This window comes from Idiotropiscis lumnitzeri, unplaced genomic scaffold (genome assembly GCF_059441095.1).
Source record: "Idiotropiscis lumnitzeri isolate Australia: NSW breed Sydney's pygmy pipehorse unplaced genomic scaffold, RoL_Ilum_1.0 HiC_scaffold_150, whole genome shotgun sequence".
NCBI lineage: Eukaryota > Metazoa > Chordata > Actinopteri > Syngnathiformes > Syngnathidae > Idiotropiscis > Idiotropiscis lumnitzeri.
The window spans coordinates 417,501-427,500 of record NW_028283688.1 but is presented as its reverse complement, the minus strand read 5'-3'; positions in this window follow the sequence as shown (position 1 = coordinate 427,500).

The window sequence follows — 10,000 nt, the reverse complement described above, 5'->3', positions numbered from 1 at the left end:
CCAATCGGTCAGTGGTTATGTGTGTGCTGCGGTGCCGGCCAACGCTCAGAGGTCGACCCGCAGGCCGAAGGAACCGTCCACCCGAACACCCCGGCGCGAGGCCGGGGCCGGCAGGGGCCCTCCGATGGCGGGTCATGATTGCCAATCGGTCAGTGGTTGTGTGTGTGCTGCGGTGCCGGCCAACGCTCAGAGGTCGACCCGCAGGCCGAAGGAACCGTCCACCCGAACACCCCGGCGCGAGGCCGGGGCCGGCAGGGGCCCTCCGATGGCGGGTCATGATTGCCAATCGGTCAGTGGTTATGTGTGTGCTGCGGTGCTGCGGTGCCGGCCAACGCTCAGAGGTCGACCCGCAGGCCGAAGGAACCGTCCACCCGAACACCCCGGCGCGAGGCCGGGGCCGGCAGGGGCCCTCCGATGGCGGGTCATGATTGCCAATCGGTCAGTGGTTGTGTGTGTTGCGGTGGGGCCGGGAGGACCGCTCCTCCTGCGTCGGTCCCCGGGTCATGGGAAGTGCCGTGTGGCGGTGGTGGGGCCGGGAGGACCGCTCCTCCTGCGTCGGACCCGAGTCATGGGAAGTGCCGTGTGGCGGGGCCGGGAGGACCGCTCCTCCTGCGTCGGACCCGAGTCATAGGAAGTGCCGTGTGGCGGGGCCGGGAGGACCGCTCCTCCTGCGTCGGACCCGAGTCATAGGAAGTGCCGTGTGGCGGGGCCGGGAGGACCGCTCCTCCTGCGTCGGACCCGAGTCATAGGAAGTGCCGTGTTGCGGGGCCGGGAGGACCGCTCCTCCTGCGTCGGACCCGAGTCATAGGAAGTGCCGTGTTGCGCTGGTGGGGCCGTGCCCGCCAACAGCCTTCAGTGGTCGGATACCACGTTTGCAAGCTCCCCGCTGGAATGGGGACTTAGAAGAAATGAGGGGAAAATTCCCCCGGAGCTCCGTGCCTGAGGGCGGGCTGTGAGCCGCGCCGCGTCCGCCAACAGCCTTCCATGGTCGGACACCATTGTTCGCAAGTTGCCCGCTGGAATGGGCACATAGAAGAAATTTCGAGGATAACATCCACCAGAGCGCCAGGGCGGCCGTTATTGCAGTATGCGTCCGCCTGGCAGCTCTCTTCCGCGGGAACCATTGGGCAATTTCTTTCACGGAGGTGGACATAGAAGAATTTTTGTTTCTAAAAACGTGGTTCCTAAAAATGTGCCCCAGGTGTTTTGGAAAACCCGGGTAAACCTGGGAAGTAGGCAAATGACCCTCTGACTAGGGGTAAAAACGTTTGCCTACTGCAGCGCCCCTAATGCAATTCGGCGGAACTGCAACGCCCCTGGTCGCCTAAACGCTACCCCTGGTCGCCTAAACCTCACCCCTGGTCGCCTAAACCTCACCCCTGGTCGCCTAAAAGTCACCCCTGGTCGCCTAAATTGTCAACCCCTGGTCACCTAAATTGTCAACCCCTGGTCGCCTAAAGGGGACTTAGAAGAAATGAGGGGGCAAATTCCCCCGGAGCTCCGTGCCTGAGGGCGGGCTGTGAGCCGCGCCGCGTCCGCCAACAGCCTTCAGTGGTCGGATACAATGTTTGAAAGGTCCCCGCTGGAAAGGGGACTTAGAAGAAATGAGGCAAATTTCCCCGGAGCTCCGTGCCTGAGGGCGGGCTGTGAGCCGCGCCGCGTCCGCCAACAGCCTTCAGTGGTCGGATACAATGTTTGAAAGGTCCCCGCTGGAAAGGGGACTTAGAAGAAATGAGGCAAATTTCCCCGGAGCTCCGTGCCTGAGTGCGGGCTGTGAGCCGCGCCGCGCCCGCCAACAGCCTTCAGTGGTCGGATACAATGTTTGAAAGTTCCCCGCTGGAAAGGGGACTTAGAAGAAATGAGGCAAATTTCCCCGGAGCTCCGTGCCTGAGGGCGGGCTGTGAGCCGCGCCGCGTCCGCCAACAGCCTTCAGTGGTCGGATACAATGTTTGAAAGGTCCCCGCTGGAAAGGGGACTTAGAAGAAATGAGGCAAATTTCCCCGGAGCTCCGTGCCTGAGGGCGGGCTGTGAGCCGCGCCGCGCCCGCCAACAGCCTTCAGTGGTCGGATACAATGTTTCAAAGTTCCCCGCTGGAAAGGGGACTTAGAAGAAATGAGGCAAATTCACCCGGAGCTCCGTGCCCGAGGGCCGGCTATGAGCCGCGCCGTGCCCGCCAACAGCCTTCCACGGTCGGATACAATGTTTCAAAGTTCCCCGCTGGAAAGGGGACTTAGAAGAAATGAGGCAAATTCACCCGGAGCTCCGTGCCCGAGGGCCGGCTATGAGCCGCGCCGTGCCCGCCAACAGCCTTCAGTGGTCGGATACAATGTTTCAAAGTTCCCCGCTGGAAAGGGGACTTAGAAGAAATGAGGCAAATTCCCCCGGAGCTCCGTGCTCGAGGGCCGGCTATGAGCCGCGCCGTGCCCGCCAACAGCCTTCCTTTGGTCGGATACAATGTTTCAAAGTTCCCCGCTGGAAAGGGGACTTAGAAGAAATGAGGCAAATTCCCCCGGAGCTCCGTGCTCGAGGGCCGGCTATGAGCCGCGCCGTGCCCGCCAACAGCCTTCCTTTGGTCGGATACAATGTTTCAAAGTTCCCCGCTGGAAAGGGGACTTAGAAGAATTGAGCAAATTTCACCGGAGCTCCGTGCCTGAGGGCGGGCTGTGAGCCGCGCCGCGCCCGCCAACAGCCTTCCTTTGGTCGGATACAATGTTTGAAAGTTCCCCGCTGGAAAGGGGACTTAGAAGAAATGAGGCAAATTTCCCCGGAGCTCCGTGCCTGATGGCGGGCTGTGAGCCGCGCCGCGCCCGCCAACAGCCTTCAGTGGTCGGATACAATGTTTCAAAGTTCCCCGCTGGAAAGGGGACTTAGAAGAAATGAGGCAAATTCCCCCGGAGCTCCGTGCTCGAGGGCCGGCTATGAGCCGCGCCGTGCCCGCCAACAGCCTTCCTTTGGTCGGATACAATGTTTCAAAGTTCCCCGCTGGAAAGGGGACTTAGAAGAAATGAGGCAAATTCCCCCGGAGCTCCGTGCTCGAGGGCCGGCTATGAGCCGCGCCGTGCCCGCCAACAGCCTTCCTTTGGTCGGATACAATGTTTCAAAGTTCCCCGCTGGAAAGGGGACTTAGAAGAATTGAGCAAATTTCACCGGAGCTCCGTGCCTGAGGGCGGGCTGTGAGCCGCGCCGCGCCCGCCAACAGCCTTCCTTTGGTCGGATACAATGTTTGAAAGTTCCCCGCTGGAAAGGGGACTTAGAAGAAATGAGGCAAATTTCCCCGGAGCTCCGTGCCTGATGGCGGGCTGTGAGCCGCGCCGCGCCCGCCAACAGCCTTCAGTGGTCGGATACAATGTTTGAAAGTTCCCCGCTGGAAAGGGGACTTAGAAGAATTGAGTAAAATTCACCCGGAGCTCCGTGCCCGAGGGCCGGCTATGAGCCGCGCCGCGCCCGCCAACAGCCTTCCTTTGGTCGGATACAATGTTTCAAAGTTCCCCGCTGGAAAGGGGACTTAGAAGAAATTTGTGAAAATTCACCCGGAGCTCCGTGCCTGAGGGCCGGCTATGAGCCGCGCCGTGCCCGCCAACAGCCTTCCACGGTCGGATACAATGTTTCAAAGTTCCCCGCTGGAAAGGGGACTTAGAAGAAATTTGTGAAAATTCACCCGGAGCTCCGTGCCCGAGGGCCGGCTATGAGCCGCGCCGTGCCCGCCAACAGCCTTCCACGGTCGGATACAATGTTTCAAAGTTCCCCGCTGGAAAGGGGACTTAGAGGAAATTAGTGAAAATTCACCCGGAGCTCCGTGCCTGAGGGCCGGCTATGAGCCGCGCCGTGCCCGCCAACAGCCTTCCACGGTCGGATACAATGTTTCAAAGTTCCCCGCTGGAAAGGGGACTTAGAAGAAATTTGTAAAATTCACCCGGAGCTCCGTGCCCGAGGGCCGGCTATGAGCCGCGCCGTGCCCGCCAACAGCCTTCCACGGTCGGATACAATGTTTCAAAGTTCCCCGCTGGAAAGGGGACTTAGAAGAAATTTGTAAAAATTCACCCGGAGCTCCGTGCCCGAGGGCCGGCTATGAGCCGCGCCGTGCCCGCCAACAGCCTTCCACGGTCGGATACAATGTTTCAAAGTTCCCCGCTGGAAAGGGGACTTAGAAGAAATTTGTGAAAATTCACCCGGAGCTCCGTGCCCGAGGGCCGGCTATGAGCCGCGCCGTGCCCGCCAACAGCCTTCCACGGTCGGATACAATGTTTCAAAGTTCCCCGCTGGAAAGGGGACTTAGAAGAAATTTGTAAAAATTCACCCGGAGCTCCGTGCCCGAGGGCCGGCTATGAGCCGCGCCGTGCCCGCCAACAGCCTTCCACGGTCGGATACAATGTTTCAAAGTTCCCCGCTGGAAAGGGGACTTAGAAGAAATTTGTAAAATTCACCCGGAGCTCCGTGCCCGAGGGCCGGCTATGAGCCGCGCCGTGCCCGCCAACAGCCTTCCACGGTCGGATACAATGTTTCATAGTTCCCCGCTGGAAAGGGGACTTAGAAGAAATTTGTGAAAATTCACCCGGAGCTCCGTGCCCGAGGGCCGGCTATGAGCCGCGCCGTGCCCGCCAACAGCCTTCCACGGTCGGATACAATGTTTCAAAGTTCCCCGCTGGAAAGGGGACTTAGAAGAAATTTGTAAAAATTCACCCGGAGCTCCGTGCCCGAGGGCCGGCTATGAGCCGCGCCGCGCCCGCCAACAGCCTTCCACGGTCGGATACAATGTTTCAAAGTTCCCCGCTGGAAAGGGGACTTAGAAGAAATTTGTGAAAATTCACCCGGAGCTCCGTGCCCGAGGGCCGGCTATGAGCCGCGCCGTGCCCGCCAACAGCCTTCCACGGTCGGATACAATGTTTCAAAGTTCCCCGCTGGAAAGGGGACTTAGAAGAAATTTGTGAAAATTCACCCGGAGCTCCGTGCCTGAGGGCCGGCTATGAGCCGCGCCGTGCCCGCCAACAGCCTTCCACGGTCGGATACAATGTTTCAAAGTTCCCCGCTGGAAAGGGGACTTAGAAGAAATTAGGCAACTTTCCCCGGAGCTCCATGCCTGAGTGCGGGCTGTTTGCCGCGCCGTGCCCGCCAACAGCCTTCAGTGGTCGGATACAATGTTTCAAAGTTCCCCGCTGGAAAGGGGACTTAGAAGAAATTATGAATATTTTTGTTTCTAAAAACGTGATCCCTGAAAATGTGCCCCAGGTGTTTTGGAAAACCCGGGTAAACCTGGGAAGTAGGCAAATGACCCTCTGACTAGGGGGGAAGAACGTTTGCCTACTGCAGCGCCCCTAATGCAATTCGGCGGAACTGCAACGCCCCTGGTCGCCTAAACGCTACCCCTGGTCGCCTAAAAGCTACCCCTGGTCGCCTAAAAGCTACCCCTGGTCGCCTAAACGCTACCCCTGGTCGCCTAAACGCTACCCCTGGTCGCCTAAACGCTACCCCTGGTCACCTAAACGCTACCCCTGGTCGCCTAAACGCTTCCCCTGGTCACCTAAACGCTACCCCTGGTCGCCTAAACGCTACCCCTGGTCGCCTAACTGACCCCTCGTGTGTGGGGATCAACGTTTGCCTACTAGGGCGTCCTCCGGCGGCCTCTCGGCAGTACTGCAGGCCCATTTTAGCCGAGCCCATTGAAATGAATGGGGGAATTTTATACGTTTTTGCCTTTTTTTTCCCCCCCTCGTTCTTTTTGTATTTATTCATTTATTTCAACTTTTACCGACTCAACCGCCCTCCGGCGTGCCCTCGGCGGTCCCGCAAGCCCAATTCGGCCGAGCCCATTGAAATGAATGGGGGAATTTTATACGTTTTTGCCTTTTTTCCCCCCCCCTCGTTCTTTTTGTATTTATTCATTTATTTCAACTTTTACCGACTCAACCGCCCTCCGGCGTGCCCTCGGCGGTCCCGCAAGCCCAATTCGGCCGAGCCCATTGAAATGAATGGGGGAATTTTATACGTTTTTGCCTTTTTTTTCCCCCCCTCGTTCTTTTTGTATTTATTCATTTATTTCAACTTTTACCGACTCAACCGCCCTCCGGCGTGCCCTCGGCGGTCCCGCAAGCCCAATTCGGCCGAGCCCATTGAAATGAATGGGGGAATTTTATACGTTTTTGCCTTTTTTTCCCCCCTCGTTCTTTTTGTATTTATTCATTTATTTCAACTTTTACCGACTCAACCGCCCTCCGGCGTGCCCTCGGCGGTCCCGCAAGCCCAATTCGGCCGAGCCCATTGAAATGAATGGGGGGATTTTATACGTTTTTGCCTTTTTTCCCCCCCTCGTTCTTTTTGTATTTATTCATTTATTTCAACTTTTACCGACTCAACCGCCCTCCGGCGTGCGCCCGGCGGTCCCGCAAGCCCAATTCGGCCGAACCCATTGAAATGAATGGGGGAATTTTATACGTTTTTGCCTTTTTTTTCCCCCCCTCGTTCTTTTTGTATTTATTCATTTATTTCAACTTTTACCGACTCAACCGCCCTCCGGCGTGCCCCCGGCGGTCCCGCAAGCCCAATTCGGCCGAACCCATTGAAATGAATGGGGGAATTTTATACGTTTTTGCCTTTTTTTTCCCCCCCTCGTTCTTTTTGTATTTATTCATTTATTTCAACTTTTACCGACTCAACCGCCCTCCGGCGTGCCCTCGGCGGTCCCGCAAGCCCAATTCGGCCGAGCCCATTGAAATGAATGGGGGGATTTTATACGTTTTTGCCTTTTTTCCCCCCCTCGTTCTTTTTGTATTTATTCATTTATTTCAACTTTTACCGACTCAACCGCCCTCCGGCGTGCCCTCGGCGGTCCCGCAAGCCCAATTCGGCCGAGCCCATTGAAATGAATGGGGGAATTTTATACGTTTTTGCCTTTTTTCCCCCCCCCCTCGTTCTTTTTGTATTTATTCATTTATTTCAACTTTTACCGACTCAACCGCCCTCCGGCGTGCCCTCGGCGGTCCCGCAAGCCCAATTCGGCCGAGCCCATTGAAATGAATGGGGGGATTTTATACGTTTTTGCCTTTTTTCCCCCCCTCGTTCTTTTTGTATTTATTCATTTATTTCAACTTTTACCGACTCAACCGCCCTCCGGCGTGCCCCCGGCGGTCCCGCAAGCCCAATTCGGCCGAACCCATTGAAATGAATGGGGGAATTTTATACGTTTTTGCCTTTTTTTTCCCCCCCTCGTTCTTTTTGTATTTATTCATTTATTTCAACTTTTACCGACTCAACCGCCCTCCGGCGTGCCCTCGGCGGTCCCGCAAGCCCAATTCGGCCGAGCCCATTGAAATGAATGGGGGGATTTTATACGTTTTTGCCTTTTTTCCCCCCCTCGTTCTTTTTGTATTTATTCATTTATTTCAACTTTTACCGACTCAACCGCCCTCCGGCGTGCCCTCGGCGGTCCCGCAAGCCCAATTCGGCCGAGCCCATTGAAATGAATGGGGGAATTTTATACGTTTTTGCCTTTTTTCCCCCCCCCCTCGTTCTTTTTGTATTTATTCATTTATTTCAACTTTTACCGACTCAACCGCCCTCCGGCGTGCCCTCGGCGGTCCCGCAAGCCCAATTCGGCCGAGCCCATTGAAATGAATGGGGGAATTTTATACGTTTTTGCCTTTTTTTTCCCCCCCCTCGTCCTTTTTGTATTTATTCATTTATTTCAACTTTTACCGACTCAACCGCCCTCCGGCGTGCCCTCGGCGGTCCCGCAAGCCCAATTCGGCCGAGCCCATTGAAATGAATGGGGGAATTTTATACGTTTTTGCCTTTTTTTTTCCCCCCTCGTCCTTTTTGTATTTATTTACTTATTTCAACCTTTACCGACTTAGGGGCCGCTTTGCACCGCCTGTGCCCGGGGAAGGTGCTCCTATTCGGGCCAAGTGTGACACACGCCCGCCCTCCTCCTCCGGAGCTTCCATTAGGGTAGACTTAGGGGCCGCTTGGCACCGCCTGTGCCCGGGGAAGGTGCTCATATTCGGCTTCACTGTCAGGCAGCATGCACTCCTCCTCCGGAGCTTCCATTTGGGCAAACTTAGGGGCCGCTTGGCACCGCCCGTGCCCGGGGAAGGTGCTCCTATTCGGGCCAAGTGTGACACACGCCCGCACTCCTCCTCCGGAGCTTCCATTTGGGCAAACTTAGGGGCCGCTTGGCACCGCCTGTGCCCGGGGAAGGTGCTCATATTCGGCTTCACTGTCACACAGCATGCACTCCTCCTCCGGAGCTTCTATAAGGGCAAACTTAGGGGCCGCTTGGCACCGCCTGTGCCCGGGGAAGGTGCTCATATTCGGGCCAAGTGTGACACACGCCCGCACTCCTCCTCCGGAGCTTCCATAAGGGCAAACTTAGGGGCCGCTTGGCACCGTCTGTGCCCGGGGAAGGTGCTCCTATTCGGCTTCACTGTCACACAGCATGCACTCCTCCTCCGGAGCTTCCATAAGGGCAAACTTAGGGGCCGCTTGGCACCGTCTGTGCCCGGGGAAGGTGCTCATATTCGGCTTCACTGTCACACAGCATGCACTCCTCCTCCGGAGCTTCTATAAGGGCAAACTTAGGGGCCGCTTGGCACCGCCTGTGCCCGGGGAAGGTGCTCATATTCGGGCCAAGTGTGACACACGCCCGCACTCCTCCTCCGGAGCTTCCATAAGGGCAAACTTAGGGGCCGCTTGGCACCGTCTGTGCCCGGGGAAGGTGCTCCTATTCGGCTTCACTGTCACACAGCATGCACTCCTCCTCCGGAGCTTCCATAAGGGCAAACTTAGGGGCCGCTTGGCACCGCCTGTGCCCGGGGAAGGTGCTCCTATTCGGCTTCACTGTCACACAGCATGCACTCCTCCTCCGGAGCTTCCATAAGGGCAAACTTAGGGGCCGCTTGGCACCGCCTGTGCCCGGGGAAGGTGCTCCTATTCGGCTTCACTGTCACACAGCATGCACTCCTCCTCCGGAGCTTCCATAAGGGCAAACTTAGGGGCCGCTTGGCACCGCCTGTGCCCGGGGAAGGTGCTCCTATTCGGCTTCACTGTCACACAGCATGCACTCCTCCTCCGGAGCTTCCATAAGGGCAAACTTAGGGGCCGCTTGGCACCGCCTGTGCCCGGGGAAGGTGCTCCTATTCGGCTTCACTGTCACACAGCATGCACTCCTCCTCCGGAGCTTCCATAAGGGCAAACTTAGGGGCCGCTTGGCACCGCCTGTGCCCGGGGAAGGTGCTCCTATTCGGCTTCACTGTCACACAGCATGCACTCCTCCTCCGGAGCTTCCATAAGGGCAAACTTAGGGGCCGCTTGGCACCGTCTGTGCCCGGGGAAGGTGCTCCTATTCGGCTTCACTGTCACACAGCATGCACTCCTCCTCCGGAGCTTCCATAAGGGCAAACTTAGGGGCCGCTTGGCACCGTCTGTGCCCGGGGAAGGTGCTCCTATTCGGGCCAAGTGTGACACACGCCCGCCCTCCTCCTCCGGAGATTCCATGAGGGTAGACTTAGGGGCCGCTTGGCACCTCCCGTGCCCGGGGAAGGTGCTCCTATTCGGGCTAAGTGTGACAGACGCCGGCCTATTACCCCCGGAGCGATGGAGCTGGGGGCGCTCGCTCCCCGCCCGTGCCCGGGGAAGGTGCTCCTCTCCGGCCTAAGTGTGGCAGACGCCGGCCTATTACCCCCGGAGCGATGGAGCTGGGGGCGCTCGCTCCCCGCCCGTGCCCGGGGAAGGTGCTCCTCTGCGGCCTAAGTGTGGCAGACGCCGGCCTATTACCCCCGGAGCGATGGAGCTGGGGGCGCTCGCTCCCCGCCCGTGCCCGGGGAAGGTGCTCCTCTGCGGCCTAAGTGTGGCAGACGCCGGCCTATTACCCCCGGAGCGATGGAGCTGGGGGGCGCTCGCTCCCCGCCCGTGCCCGGGGAAGGTGCTCCTCTCCGGGCTAAGTGTGGCAGACGCCGGCCTATTACCCCCGGAGCGATGGAGCTGGGGGTGGGCGCTCGCTCCCTGCCTG